The sequence below is a fragment of the Carlito syrichta genome, unplaced genomic scaffold (genome assembly GCF_000164805.1).
Source record: "Carlito syrichta isolate Samal-C Ts95f unplaced genomic scaffold, Tarsius_syrichta-2.0.1 Scaffold302407, whole genome shotgun sequence".
Classification (NCBI taxonomy): domain Eukaryota; kingdom Metazoa; phylum Chordata; class Mammalia; order Primates; family Tarsiidae; genus Carlito; species Carlito syrichta.
Genome location: NW_007246503.1, coordinates 110,229 through 126,653, shown reverse-complemented (window position 1 = coordinate 126,653; position 16,425 = coordinate 110,229).

Below are 16,425 nucleotides of genomic sequence, written 5' to 3'. Positions count from 1 at the left end.
TGTTGCCTTGGGAAAGCGAGTAGTAAAACCAGCCAGATGAATTTATTTTGACCCTGTTGGAAGGGTGTGATATCTTCCATGCAGTTTCAGGGAAAAAGGTCATCAAGTTTAAATCAAGGAATTTGGTTTGTAGATGAAATCATTCATATGGTCACTGACCACAGTTGCTGTTGATAACCAGTCTTCTCTTTGGATTGCAGTAGGTTTAAGTCAATAGTTTAAAAAAGGAGAAGTTAATCAAGCTTTCATACATTGAGCACATTTTTGTTGTATACTTTTTTTTTTTTTTTTGGAGTCAGAGTCTCACTCCATTCCTCAGGCTAGAGTGCAGTGGCACACTCACGGCCACCCCCAGCTTCAACCTCTGGCCTCCGGCGAACCTTCCACCTCAGTCTTCCAAGTAGCTGGAACTACAGGCGTGTACCACTACACCCTGCTAATTTTTTGATTTATTGTAGAGATGAGGTCTCGCCAAGTTGCCCGGACTGTTCTCAAACTGTGGGCTCAGGTAATCCCCTCACCTTGGCCTCCCAAAGTGCTGGGATTATAAATTTGAGCCACCACATCTGGACTGTTGTATATCTTTTATATGTAGTCCTTGTGTCTCAGATACTTGCAGCATGAATTTCGCTACAAAAGCACAATATATTTAAGAGAGCAATTTTGATATCCATTTTTGTAGCACATTAGAAAGCTGAATGACTATTTTGTTATAAGCAGAGCTAATTAAAGCAGATACTTTCAAATGAACACGAGGAAAATGGAGAATCATTTCAATGTACCATGGATATACAGAGGTTGTTTTTGTTGTATCAGCATAACAAAACTATTGCCAGATCACATTATCTTCAAACAAATGTTTGAGTATTGAACTTTTTCTTAATGAGCATACCTAACTATTTACCATAACAAGCACATAGCATTTTAAAATTTAACTAGTCACATCTCATCAACAAGGGTTTTTACATAATGAGCACTTGTATATCTAAACCCTGAATTGTACCCCACATCTTTAAAATAAATAAATAAATAAAATGCAAAAACACCTTAACTAGTATATTTTCTTTTCATTAATTTACATATAGATGGATTTGTACCAAAAATGATATGAGGCAGAATACTATATTTTAATTTAAAAGTAAGATTTTTAAAATGTATATCACTTTGGGAGGCCGAGGCAAGAGGATTGCGTGAGTTCAGGGGTTGGAGACCAGCCTGGGCAACTTGGCAAGACCTTGTCTCTACAATAAAGCAAAAAATTCAACAGGCATGGTAGCATAAGCCTGTAGTTCCAGCTACTCAGAAGGCTGAGGTGGAAGGTTCACTTGAACCCAATAGGTCGAGGCTGTGGTAGCCGTGAGCGTGCCATTGCACTCCAGCCTGGGCGACAGAGTGAGACTTTGACTCAAAAAAAAAAAAAAAAAAAAAAAAAAATATATATATATATATATCATAGGCTATTTCAAATCAACAAGAGAAACTTCAGCAACTAACTTTACTCTCTTCTTTCTGTTCATATACAATTTGAGAATAGCCCTAAGTTTTTCCTCTTTCAATTTCCAAGTGAATTCTTATTTCACACTGAACTGGTGCATAGTAGTGGTGGTAGAAGTCATTCAGAATCTGCAGACTACTGCTACCTGGATTCAATGTTAGATTCTCATGCGACAATCTCCAGTGAACCAGGGCACCTCGGTGACTCCCTCTAGTCCTTCCCATTCTTTCCTATAAACTCTCATCAGCCAGTATGTATTTGCCAAGTGCTTCATTCACAGGCCTGTAATTTATCATGATTGACATTATGGCAGGATGACGGTTGGAGCCCCAGGTGAATTCTATTCATCAAGTAAGGTTTGGCAGTCTTGTCAATTGGAGAAACAAGGCCTATCATTATTAGCAGCATTGCTGTTGTGATTGTATCAGTCCTGGGATCTGACAAGAAAAATGGGTTTATAAATTCTTGGTTTGCAGTTCTCCACTCATAAGCCTTTCTTTGACATCTTCTGAACACAAACAACAAGACAGTTTCATTTTCCATGGTTCTGCAAGAACACTAATTTCCATATTTGAATGAGTGAAACTGATTTTCATAGTCATGAAATGAGTTTTCAGTTGGAGCATGAATGTGGCAGGGCTCAACTAGTTACACTTTTCACCCATGATGAGGATGAAAATGAACTATCTGCTATTGTCACTGGATGGTGTGTTACCTGTCTTTTTCAGAAATGGGAAGTAGTGTGAAAATAAATTTTGATGGTAATAATAGTTGTCAATTACGTTGCAGCTATTATGTCCCCAGGGCTTACCATAAATTGTCTCATTTAATCCTCCAACAAATCCTGTGTCCCAAGACATCCGTTTTACAAATAAGGAAATCGGGACTCAGATTGATGGATACCCAGCTAGTAAGTAGCCAACCTGGGATTTATAACATGGGTCTATCTGTCTTCAAAGCTTATGCTCTTTAGTTTGAAAATAACATGGGCACATAAAACCTAGATCTGCAATCCAAATGCTCTTGTAGACCTAAATGGTCCATTAGGAATACAATGTTGATTTACTCTTGGTTTAAAAATATACAAAGTTACTTGTACACAACATGAGGAATCAAACACACAAATGTAGAATTTGGATCTTTCTTTAACACAGCAGTGGCTTCAAAACGTATGAGGGTGAGGGGGACGGGAGACGATTCTATCTGGATTAAAACAGATTTAAGAAACACAACGACCAAATTCAATATATGGACCACGTTTGGTTACTGACTCAAATGAAACCATAAAATGACATTTTTGAGACAACTGGAATTGTTGGAATATGAAGTGAATACTAAATAATAACAAGGAATTTTATTAAGAGTAATGGACTATATTTATGTAACAGCAACAACAAAAAATCCCCATACCTTTCAGAGATGCAAACTGAAGTAGACTGGAGAGAAATAACATGATGCCCAGGATCTACTTTAAAATATTTCAGGAAAAAATTACAGGAAAGAAAGGAGAGACGAAGCGTAGGTGCAAACTTGATAATTCTGTCTGGGTGATGGGCGTGGGAATGCAGCATATAATTCTCACGACTTTTATGTATATTTCCATTTTTCACAATAAAAGCACCGAAAAACCTACTTGCAAGCATTTGGTGAATGCCCTCATAAATGGATGCTATAATCCTTATCCCAAAACTCTGAATTTCAATGTAATGTTGAGGTGCAAGTCAATGTGTTAAGCGTTCCCGCAGTCGGTGTGGAAATATTTAGCGCTGCACTGCCCTCTAGTGCTCGTCGCAGAGTTTACAGCTCAAGGCTTGATTAAAATCGTCTTACCACCTTCCTCCCCCCCAATCTTTCCTCTTCCACTTCAGCAGTAGAGCTTGCCTGCTAGTTTTAAATTTAAATGGAGGTTTGAGAAGGCTCTTAGCAGATAATAGTGTCTTTGTTCACGCTGGGATCCTGAATGCTTCCTCCCCTGCTTTCGAGATTTTCTCCCCTTCATTGCTTTCTCTTAACAGTAAGTTGCATAAAAGTGTTAAAAAAAAAAAAAAAAAGTCCAAAGCAGCCTGCTTCCAAGAGTTCCAGTGTCTGAAAAAAAAAAATGCAGTATTTTATCAAGCGGAGATGTTGGCTGTGTTCTAGGAATCCATTTTTATAATTATTCCATTATGAACTCCCAGTTATAAATAATTAATGGCTGTTAATGAGATCTCCTGAGAGCAGCCACATTTGACAAATGGTCAAACTGATGAAAAACCCAACTCAAAGCTGTCCCTAAAATGACTTAAACAGGTAAAAAAATTTTTAACTCTAAAACATTCTTTAAAATGAAATAAAATGCTAAAAGACATAAAAAATTTCCTCCACCAAAGTAAATCAAACTAAAAAGTTATTGTAAAATGAACAGCTGAGAAAATTAAGTTTTCTTCACTAACCTGTTATTTTGGGGTTTTTTTGTTTTTGTTTTTGTTTTTGAGTTGGAGTCTCACTCTGTCACCCAGACTGGAGTGCAGTGGCCTCTCCCGGCCACCGCAGCCTCGACCTGCTGGGCTCCGGCGATCCTTCCGCCTCAGCCTTTCAAGTAGCCGGAACTACAGGCGCGCACTACCACACCCGGCTAATTTTTTGGTTTATTGTAGAGATGAGGTCTCGCCAAGTTGCCCAGGCGGGTCTCGAACCCGCGGGCTCAGGCAATCCACTCACCTCAGCCTCCCAAGGCACGGGATTACAGGCTGAGCCACCGAGCCCGGCTCAAACTGTTATTTTGAACAAATGGTCCTAAGAGCCAACTTAATTTCAACCAAATTGTTTTCTTCCAAATCATCATTCACTAAATTGCTTCCAATTTGCATTCAGCCAAAACCTATGCTACCCACGAAGCCAATCAATATAAGGGATTCAATCATCAAAATGAGATTCTTAATGTGACCCAGACTGGTCTCAAACTCTTGGGCTCAAGCTATTCTCCTGCCTTGGCCTCTCAAAGTGCTAGGATTACATATGTGAGCCGCCATGTCTGGTTCAAAATGAGCTTTTTAACCACTGTTATTTAGAAACTTCCCTTACGTATTATGCTTAGTTTTTCAGTCTTTTCATAACCATATAGTTCCATCTTCACAAAAAGTTGAGAGGTAAGCTGATCTGAATTATTATTTCTATTTTACACCTGAGGAAATGAAGTTACAATGATGTAAAAGGATTTGCCCAAGACCACAGGACTGGTGAGCGGCAGAGCTAGGATGACAGCCCAGGTCTTTTAGGCTTCTGTGCTGAGACCAATTCCACCACAATAGTACCAAGAATGTAAAAACGCTGCCCTGCCCATAGGGAAAGAGCCCAGTGTAGGGTTTGGGAACATTCACAGTCAATTTCAGTGCACTCAGCAAGTGCTCGCAGATCCCATTGTGGAACCTGAGAGAAGCAAGCTTATTTTAAGAGCAGAGTTGACACATCTTCCAATCAAGGTTCATTATGCATACCTGTGGGCATGAACACGTTTAGCCTCTACGATGTAAAGATGTGGAAGATACAAACAAAAAGGATTTTGACCCATGTTAGCAAGTGTAGACTACGTTCTCAAGTAACACAAAAGTCCCTGCCTTCATAGAAGGCTCGTGCTAGTAAGACAGTTAATAAATAATGTAGCACGGTATATGATTAAGGGTTGAATGCTGTGACCCTGACCAACACGCAGGGAAAGGAGAGGTCAATGAAGGTTTGAGTGGTATGGAAATGCGCCACTCTCACACAGAGCCACACCAACCAAGGCCGCATTTTTAAAAACATGTGTTATATTAGGGGGCAGTTGTATCACTTTTGGAAATACCAGTCTTATAATAAAAGACTGAAAGTGGATTCAAGCTCCATGATTCTTCCATTTACAAGCTGTGTGATCTTAGACGAGCCATTGAATGGCTTTTCACTCTGTTTCCCAAATAACATTAGTACTTATCTCATCTCTACTTCATAGAGCTATTATGAGGGTTAAAGGGTAAACCATGGAAAGCACTTAGCACAGCAACTGACACAAAGTAGATAATATAGAAGCTGTACCAGTTAGAATTCTTTCAGTCTCAAGTGACTAAAACAAAAAAAAATGTATTGACCTGCATAATGATATCAAACAATGTCTTAGGACCCAATTTTTCTCTGTTGGTTGATCCTGCTCTTCTTCCGCTCTGACTTCACTCCTGGACAGATCTTCTTCCAGGTGGCATGGTGGCTTGCATTAGAAAGTGGAGTTAAAGATACACTACCCCAAAACATAGCACCTTGGCATAGTGACTATGTTAAGTGGAAGGAATCTGAGAAATGACAGGAAGGACTCTGAATTTCCCTTACCCCTCTTCCCTGAAGCAGGCTACAGACTCTCAGATGAGAGGTGCCCTCCCTATACGTGAAGGAAAGGACTATCCATATTTCCAAAGATGAAGGGACATCTAAAAGAATACGGATAAACAGATTTTGCTGTTTCCTCCAGTTCATCGCCTTAAGCTTATACTCTTCATGCTATCACCTTCTTCCCCAACTTTCCAAACTTTCCATGAATTTTCTAACCTTGCATAAAAATGCTCAGATCTGGCCACTTCTTCTGGTTTGTCACATACATTTTTTTTCTTTTTGAGTTGGAGTCTCACTCTGTCACCCAGGCTGGAAGGCAGTGGCACACTCCCAGTCACCACAGTCTCGACCTGCTGGGCTCAAGCGATCCTTCTGCCTCAGCCTTCCATGTAGCCGGAACTACAGGCACGCACCACCATGCCTGGCTAATTTTTTTGATTTATCGTAGAGATGAGGTCTCACCAAGTTGCCCAGGCTGGTCTCGAACTTGCGGGCTCAGGCAATTCTCTCACCTTGGCCTCCTGAAGTGCTGGGATTATAGGTGTGAGCCACCACATCTGGCCGGTTACATAAAATTTACGTTAAATACACCTGTATGCTTTTCTCTTGTTACTCTTTCTTGTGTCACAAAAGCCCCAGCTGAGAACTGAGAAGTGTAGAAAGAAAAGACACTTTTCTTCCCCACAATTTCTAGTGACTACAGAAGGATGACCAGATACCTCACTTACTTCAGATCCCGCTGATGGATCCTGGGAAACTGACAGAAGTCAGAAAAAGGTAAGCATTCTTCCAAAGTTTGTTTGTAGCACCCAGTTGAGAGAGGAAGGCAAAAATTTCTCCTTGTCTTCCCACCCCCTTTTCCCCCGAAATTCATATTAGCAGAGGAAAAAACATTTGTAAACCTTAGTTCTTTGGATGGTGACTCTTGTGAATTTGGTTAACTCGGTTTTCGGGTACTTCTCGGTTACTGATTCTTTCTTTCCTGAGGACAGCTACTGCTTTCCTGTTTGTCTCATTTTGCACCCTGAGAGCTTGTCTTGGCTTTCTGTCTACGAGGGCATACATGTGCAGTCAGCCATCAGGGTGGCGGCCCTGAGAATGTGGCCGGGTGGAAAGTGGGTTTCACTCCATTCTCAGCTAACATCCTACTGACGTGACTGGCTTTTAGGGAGGGCTAGCTAAGTCTTTCTTCCTTGTGGCTATCTTTGGAAGTGAACTGGATCTTGAAAGGCTGTCTCTTGTACTCCTTTGGGAATGGTTCCTATAGCCATGGTAAAGCTATAAAAGGCTTTATAGCTTTTCTTTTCCTCTTTTCTTTTCTTTCTTTCTCTTTCCTTCTTTTTTTTTTTCTTTCTTTATTGCCTTTAACTCATACACAGCTTATTGGTTTTCATTTTGAGTCACTTGAAATAAATAGTTTTGGCTTTAAAATAATTTTTTAAAGAAGTTTAATACTGCCAGGAATATTTACTATTTGTCCCAGCTAAAACCTGATAATAAGATGTGAGAAGAAAATTTCAAAAAGATCTGTGGTCAGCAACTGGCCTCACTGGAAGCTGATATTCAAAGTCTGATGGGGCCAATATTTGTTAAGACCTCTCTGTTCTCTCTGTTTAATCCTACTCCTTTCTTGGGAACTTCTCAGTCAAGAGAAACCCCCTTGTCCAGCCCCTGCTGATATATGCCCCTCCAGCCCTGTCCACCTCTTTGTTGGCACAGTTTCACTGAGGATAATTTGGAACATCATTGCTTCTTGGGGAAACTTAAGATCTCCCTCAACTGGCCCCTCTAAGACTTCTCCCTTCCCTTCACGTCTGCTCCTGGTTCATCCTTTTGCCACCTTTGATCTTCCATTCAATTCCCTAAATCCTTTGATATGTCCCCTTCAAACCCTTGCTTCCTCCATTCTTCTGTCCACCCCCCAGACCTTGTTCCACTCCAGCCCCTCAGTGACTTTAACTTAACTCCCCTCTTCACTCCCCCCCCACCCTCGCACCCCCAGTCTTAAGAGACTCAAGGTCCTCCAAAAGCAAATACCTGAGACTGGAAAGGAAAACACCTAATTGGAAATAATCTGAATATTTATCCACTCAGATATGCTTTGAAAACATCCAGTCAGCTGCTAGATGTCTCCTCAGTCAGTCACCTAGAATGTAGCTCACAGCCTCCATAAGATTATATATCAGGGCAAATGAGAATCTTAAAAGCCTTCTCCACAAATTTCTGCCCCCCTCCCAATTTTTTTAAAGCCGTCATTGAGTAGATAACCTTAAACTTCTTCCATCGCCAACATTTGTATTGAAAAAAGGAAAAATTGATAATCAATTCTTACATAAGTTAGTGAATTTTGTATTTCGGTATGTGTATCTATCTCATGGCAAAGATTTAGAATAAAAACTATAAGATCTCTCTGCATCTGTACTTATGCTTATATATGCATGTTTATATATGTGTGTTATGTACATGTGACATTCTTCTACCTCTGAAAGGTATTTCCAAAATCAATTTGTAAAAGATACTTTAAGCTCAAATGTAAAATCTTTTCAGCTACCTACCCACTGGACTCAAAAACTAAGCTTATAATTTAGTCCAACTGCTAATATTTGCTTTTCTTTTGTTTCCATAAAAATGCCTCTTCTCAAACATCTGACTACTCATACCACATAGAGGCCTAACTTATTAATAGATGGGCACTTACTCCCATCTATGCTACCTCCTCCTGAAATGAAAAACAACTGTTTAAGTAGACTGACCTAACACCAGAACTGAGAGTGTTCTTTGTGCATAGTGCAATCTACCAACTCGGTTTCCGAACTGTAAAACTTCTTGGGGAAGTTTCAGATGGGAGAATGATGGAGTAATTGGTACCTTGACACATTAAATATTGTAAGTTGAAGGGATTTTCAAATTGGTAGAAAGAATTCTCTGACTTTCTCCCATTCTTCTCCCCTGAGGTAGCCCATAAAACCCTCAGGTAAGAGGCGCCCTCTGTATAGCTGAATGAAAGAAAGATCTCATCTCTGAAGGCAGAGGGACACTGAGAGAAACCCGAACAAATAGGCCTTGCTAAGTTTCCCTCAGCTTATTACCCTTAGCTCATACCCTTTGTTATATCACATTTATTCCATGACTTTCCATGCTTTATCAGATTTAGCATAAAAACACTCAGGTTTTTTTTAGGTTAGAAAAGATAGTTTATTTAGAAGGTAAATCAGAGAGAGAAAGAGGAGATTCACCTTCTCATGGCAGGGAAGGGAGCCAAAGACAGAAAGCATGGCAACAGCCATAGCTGAAAGAGCACATGGCCACACCAGAGTCTAGTAAGGCAACGGTGGTGATGGTCTGGCAATGGCCAAAACACTCAGGTTACATCACTTTTTCAGGTCTTTATTTCCTAAAGAAGGCACCCATATAACATAAAACTTATATTAGATAGATTTCTATGATTTTCTTTGGTTCATCTGTCGTTTTATTACAGGGGCTTCAGCTAAGATCTTGGAAGGATACAAGGAAAAGATGTTTTTCCTCTCCTATGTAGACAAATATCCTGATAGCCCCAGGTCCAGTGGAAAAGACAGTGCTTTTTCTTTTTTTCTTTTTGAGTTGGAGTCTCACTCTATCGCCCAGGCTGGAGTGCGGTGACACACTCACGGCCACCCCAGTGTTGACTTGCTGGGCTCTGGCGATCCTTCCACCTCAGCCTTCCAAGTGGCCGGAACTACAGTTGCATGCTACCGTGCCTGGCTATTTTTTGATTTATTGTAGAGACCAGGTCTCGCCAAGTTGCCCGGGCTGGTCTTGAACCCAGGGACTCAGGTAATCCACTTGCCTTGGCCTCCCAAAGAGCTGGGATTACAGGCTGAGCCACCGAGTCCGGCCTTCTCTTTTCAATAGTTACAGCCAAATTTGTAAATTATGTCTCACAAGCTCTGATTGAGTAATGTGCCTAACCCTAAAACAATCACTGTGGCCATGGGGAGAAAACATTCAGATTGGCTAGAAGTGAATCCCTGCCCTTGGTGTTGAAGGTAAAATGGATACTAGAAGCACCTGCTGGACTGGGAATGGGAAGGGGTAGGAAGTGTGAACAGATGCTGGGAAGTAAAAAACAATAGCTGTCCCACTACAACAACTGCTATCACTAATCTATGTAGACATCAATACTAATAGATGATAGAGCACAACATTTTGCATAAATTTTTAATAAAATACATATGATTTCATAGAAATTTCTTGTTTTGGCATTCCCCAAGCTCCAAAAATAAGTTTGCATTTTTCTCTGCTATAAGAAATGTTTCAATATATTTACTCAATATTCATTGAGCATCTACTAAGTGTCAGGCACTAATCTAGGGATACAGTATTGAACAAAACAGGTACAACTCTGTCTTTCTGGAGTTTGCTTTCTAGTGAGATGTTCACCCACACCCACCCAAGATTCTGCTTGCAATCTGAGATGACTTGGTATGGGTATCAACCCTCTGCTACTAACTTTCTTTTCAACTGGGGGGAAAAGTGTGTCTCTTAGCTTAACTCCTCACATAAATGCTGAGAGGGACTTTTAGACTCAAGGGAGATTCAACGTATTTTCCTCCTGACTGCCTGACAATCTCCAGTCCCCCTTCCTCTTCACTGAAAGAGAGAAGTCTAAGTTGTGTTTTGATTTCCAGGCTGTTTGGTCTCCTTTTTGCCACTTTGAAGTTTAAGGTATGAGGGACTGTCCCTACCTTCGCGTGAGTACTGCTGGCATTGTCTTTCCAAATGCCATTTATTTGATTTGCTGAGAAGGATAATCGTAAAATCTGGAACGATTTGACCACCTTTTTCTGAAAGCCTAGCATTTATAGTTGCTGGAGTATATTGTTTTGACCATGTCATAACATGGAAGGACTGAGCATTGACTTTGTGGATATTGCAAGATTTCTGTACATCTCTTCACTTAATTCTCTTAATAGCTTTGAGAGGTACACTCATCAGTTCCCTTTACAGGCTTTGAAAGGTTAAAAAAAAAGTCTCCAACTTACTCAGCTAGCAAGTGGCAGAATTTCAGTTTTCCATGTATAAGAGGATTAGATGAGATATGATTTCTTTTCCAGCTCTTGGTTGGTGGTTTGAATCCGGGATTGTAGCTGGACTCCCAAGGATGGGCATCTGAATAAGAATGGAAACTGGGCCGGCTCGGTGGCTCAGCCTGTAATCCCACGCCTTTGGGAGGCTGAGGTGAGTGGATTGCCTGAGCCCACGGGTTCGAGACCCACCTGGGCAGCGAGACCTCATCTCTACAATAAATCAAAAAATCAGCCGAGCGTGGCAGCGCGCGCCTGTAATTCCGGCTACTGGGAAAGCTGAGGCTGAAGGATCGCCGGAGACCAGCAGGCGAGGCTGCGGTGGCCGGGAGCGGCCACTGCACTCCAGTCTGGGCGACAGAGTGAGACTCCAACTCAAAAAAAAAAAAAAAAAGGAAACTGGACTCTTAAATATCACACAATTCCAAACACTTTACATGGATTATCCATGGGTACCTGAGTAACAATGAATAGAGACTGAGCTCTTAAATATCTCACAATCCCAAGCACTTTCCTTGGATTATCTTACTTAGTTTTCACAGCACCCTATGAGGTAGGTACTGCTATCGTCCCACTTTACAGATGAGAAAAGCTAGGGCACAGGAAGTTATGTCTGGAAAATGACAGGACTGGGAATTGAACCCAGCTGCTTTAATCCAAAGCTTTTGTGCTTAACCATTACACAGACTCCCTCTGAAGAAATGAGCAGGTGAACAGGTAAAGAGGATAAAGAGAGTTTCAAATAGGAAAAAAATAAGGTATTATGAAATTTTAACTTCTGATGTTACTGATGGTCTCAATGAAAAATTGGGGGTTCGTTTATCTTTCTACCCATAACATCTAACACACTACCAGGCACACACTAATAAATGTTTGATAGGCCAGGCATGGTGGCTCACGCCTATAATCCCAGCACTTTGGGAGGCCGGGGTGAGAGGATTGCCTGAGCCCATGGGTTCGAGACCAGCCTGGGTAACTTAGCGAGACCTCATCTTTACAGTAATTAATAATAATTTTTTAAAAAAGTTGCCAGGCATGGTGGCACATGCCTGTAGTTCCAGTTACTTGGAAAACTGAGGCGGAAGGATCACCTGAGCCCAGCAGGTCGAGGCTGCGGTGGCCGTGAGGTTGCCACTGCACTCCAGCCTGGGTGACAGAGTGATACTCAACTCAAAAAAATAAAAAATAAAAATAAATAAATATTTGATGAATGAATTAATCATCGCCAGCAACTTCCTTTGCCTTCTGCATTCTCCAAAATCGCCTATTTATTATATTTTAGCTCTTTCACTTGTGAACTACCCCACCCCCTCATAAAAATATTAACCAATAAACTTACACGCGTAGTCATTCCATTTTTTTAAAAAAATTAAGAGAACTCACAATAAGCTTCTTTCTAATAAAGATCAAAGGGGATTTTGCAACACCAAGAGGTTCCCTGGAAAATAACACAGTTCCTCCTCTGGCGCCCTCTCGTGCTTGGTAGCCGCCACTAATCAAGAGTGCTGATGCTTCCGGGAGTGGAGGACTGAAACTGAAACTGAATTTATTTTCTGCATTGCATGTATACAGACCCCTGCGAGTGTGCATGCGCACACGTGCACGCAAACACACAAACACACGCTCACCTTTCTAGACTAAACTTGTTTTTCCCCTTTGCATGTCACTCTCGGCGGTGCTTGTGCCAGGAATTGCAGAATATCCTGTAACCTGGATTTCCCTAGTCTTCACGAGGGCTGTAATACTTTGTCACTTTGAATTCCTTCAGCTCCTGCACACACAGCCTATACAACCCATGCATACATCCTGCAACCCATGCATACATATTTCAGAGGTATGTATCTCTGTACGACATGTGTTATTTGGTAAGACTGCTCTCGTTTCTCTCTCTCTCTCTCTCATCTTTCTCTTTCTGAGTCTAAGGCTCTGAATTCCTTGAGGAGTTGAAACTGCAGGAAATTCTCTTTGGAGGAAGAAAGTATACCCATTCTCCTTCCACTTTTCCTTTATTTAAAGAGGCCCTCAGCTGGGTGCGGTGGCTCTCGCCTATAATCCTAGCACTTTGGGAGGCCGAGGTGAGAGGATTGCCTGAGCCCATGGGTATGAGACCAGCCTGGGCAACTTGGCAAGACCTCATCTCTACAATAAATCAAAAAATCAGCCAGGCATGGTGGCATGTGCCTGTAGTTCCAGCTACTTGGAAAACTGAGGCAGAAGAACTGCCTGAGCCTAGCAGGCAGAGGCTGCGGTGGCCATGAGCGTGCCACAGCACTCCACCCTGACCGATGGAGTGAGACTCCAACTCAAAAATAAAAAATAAAGAGGCCCTCCAAGCAGTGCTGTTTGTTCATCAATGTCTTGCAAACAGGCCCTTTCATTTTTGCTGTGTGCACCGCAGGGCTCTCACATGTGACCATGGGAACCTGACAGGCTGCCTCGACAGAATGCTTCCTCAGAAGGAAACTGTCTTTCGAGGCGGGGTGATCCTGGGTAAGGAGACAAGATTTCCAGGGACATGGTGGTGATATAGGCAGTATGCCCTTTGCCAGTGAGTTTCTTGCCATGATTTCTCTTTTTTTTTTTTTTTTACGGGCCTCAACCCTAGGAGTGGTCCTGGCTCCCTGCTATTGCTAGTTGCTAGCTTTGGGACACAGCAACATTCCTTGTTGGGTTTTCTTTAACCCTACCCACAACATTGTAAATATTTTACTACATTTCCTCTCAGTTACCTCTCAGTTACCCCCATGCTGTCTGTTTCCTGCCAGGACCCTAACTGATACACATGATGTGGTCGAAAGGAACTTTGAAGTCAGACAGAAGTAGACTTGAGTACTGGCCAGCCACTTAATAGCTGTGTTACCTTGGGTAAGACTAAGAAGATAAGCACAGTATTCATCAAACCAGAAAGACTCAACTCTGTGAGGTCAGACACTCCAGCTCAGTGTTTGGCACATAGTAGGTATTCAGGAAAGATGCTTGCAGGCCAGGCGCACGAGCTCGAGCCTGTAATCCCAACACCTTGGGAAGCTGAGGCGAGAGGATTGCCTGAGTTCAGGGGTTCGAGACTAGCCTGAGCAACATGATGAGACCTCGTCTCTACAATAAATCAAAAAATTAGCCAGGCATGGTGGCACATACCTGTGGTTCCAGCTACTTGGAAGGCTGAGGTGGAAGAATCACCTGAGCCCAGCAGGTCAAGGCTGCAGTGGCTGTGAGCATGTCACTGCACTCTGGCCTGGGCGACAGAGTGATTCCGACTCAAAAAAAGAAAGAAAGATGTTTGCATGGACATATTTCTCCATACCTGATAGACCCAGAAGAAGATTAAGAGGTCAACTAGTCAAACATACTTATTTTATGGATGACACCCAAGGATGTGTCATGATTTGTACAAGTAGTGGGTCTCAGACACGCTCTTTAGTGTAAGACGGGTGCAAGAATGTTCATAATAGCCAAAAGCTGGAAACAAATCAAATGTCTGTCAACAGGAGGATGTTTAAACGTGTGGGATACTCATACTGGAATGCTACTTAGCAATAAAAAGGAATAAACCACTGATACATGAAATGACCAGGGCAGGCTTACTCATTTGGCATGGTAGACACAGCACAGTTCTGGGGCCAGTGAAAATGAACTTTTAGGCTAAAGAAAATGTGTTATTATACAGGATTGTTACATTTATCTTTATCACAACACAGTCATAAGACATACTTTAAAAATATTATATATATATATGTATATATATATGGAAAGGGCTCATGGAGTACTTAGGGGCTACAGAAGTCATAATGTAGCCTTATAAACAATAAAGATAAATATTAAAACATATGCTGGCCATTGCTTTGCTAAATTCTGGTCTGGCCACGTGGCTCTTTGAGCTATGGTCGCCGTGTTTCCTAGCTTTGGCCCTCTCCCCTACCTTGGGGAGGTGAATCTCCTCTCTATTTTATCTCTCTCTCTCTCATTTACTTTCTAAAAAAATCTATTTTCCAATTTTTAAAAAAGTATGTTAAGTTAAAAAAAAAAACACTCAAGACACAAAGATTACATGCTGTACAATCCCATTTAAATGAAGTTCGAAAACAAGCAAAACTAGTCTGTGTTGACAGTGATAAGAAAGTAATTGCCTGTGGGATGGGGAGAGATGCCCAAGAAAGGAATGAGGGCACTTTCTGGGATGCCAGACATGTTCTACATCTTGATTTTGGTGATGGCTACCTAGATGCAAACATTATTTTTTAAAATCATGGAACAGAACCTTTAGGATCGGTGCATTTTATTGTATATTAACTATGCCACCATTTTCAAAACAGCAAGGGAGAGGATACATTAGGATACAAGAATTATTTCCATGCAAGATTTGATAAATAAATTCCTACCACAGTGTGAGGTGGCAAGGTTTTACATTGCACTGTCATAGAAAAGCTTTAGGAGCTCAGAGGGAAGAGTTGAGGAGTTGTGACAGACCAGTGGAGAACGAACCATTCTGCTCTGCACCACTCAAGATTTTTTATTGCAAGCAGAATAGGTCTGGTAAACTAAAGCAGAAAAGGAATTTGTTGGAAGACGCAGGAAGTACTGTATCAGGAAGGAATGAAGAGAGGAAAAGCACAGACAGAATCAGACCATCAGATCGCAGGTGGATCATAGGATGCCATCAAGCCTACACCCTTGCCCCACCCAGCCCAAGTCTATCTCAGGCCTTCACTGCATCTTTTCATTACTCCTCCAAAAGTGAAAAACCTGTGTGGGAGTGTCTGATTGGCTGCGCCTAGGTCAAGCCTATACATAACTCCCAAGGAGATGGGAGATAGAATGTGTGTTTTTTGGCTTCTAGACTGGGAAGCGGGGTCCCCAAATGACCAACGTTCCCCGCACAAGCTATTGTTCAGATTTCTCCTTGTCACACTAAACCGTCCAGTTCCAAACCACCGGTCTGGGCTCTGGAGCTTAAACCGCAGAATCGGGTGTGTCACTCTGCCTCAACCATCTCAGAGACTGAGATGGGCCGGGACCTGGGCAGGGAGAGCAGTTCTACTGGTAAGATACGTTTGGAAGGCACATGGGGATGACAGGTGATGAATCTGGAATGTGGGAAGGCTAGAAGAAAGTAGTCAAAGGAGGTATCTGACTTGAGAGGGGGCGGGGAGGTGAGTGAGTGGGTGTGTGAGTGTGTGTGTGTGTGTGTGTGTGTGTGTGTGTGTGTGGCGACGGTGACATCCAAGAGAAGCAAGGGATAGGTTTGTTTCATTCCTGTTTGGGGTGGTTGAGGGGGAAGGTTAAGTTTTTGATGTGGGATTTGAGATGAAGACCTTCAATACACAGCTGAAATGACAGTTTGGGCAAAGGTCAAGTCTGGGATGGCCACTGGCTGGATCCAGGGTGGTGAGGAAGAAGACGGGGAGAGGGCGCAGCAGATGCCTGACACAGAGGACCGGCGTGGGCGCCGAGCACGTGCCCTCGGGGCCGCCTTCCGCGCCCCAGGGGGGTCCCGCGTGCCCTCCCCCCAGGCCCCGCCCCCGTGGG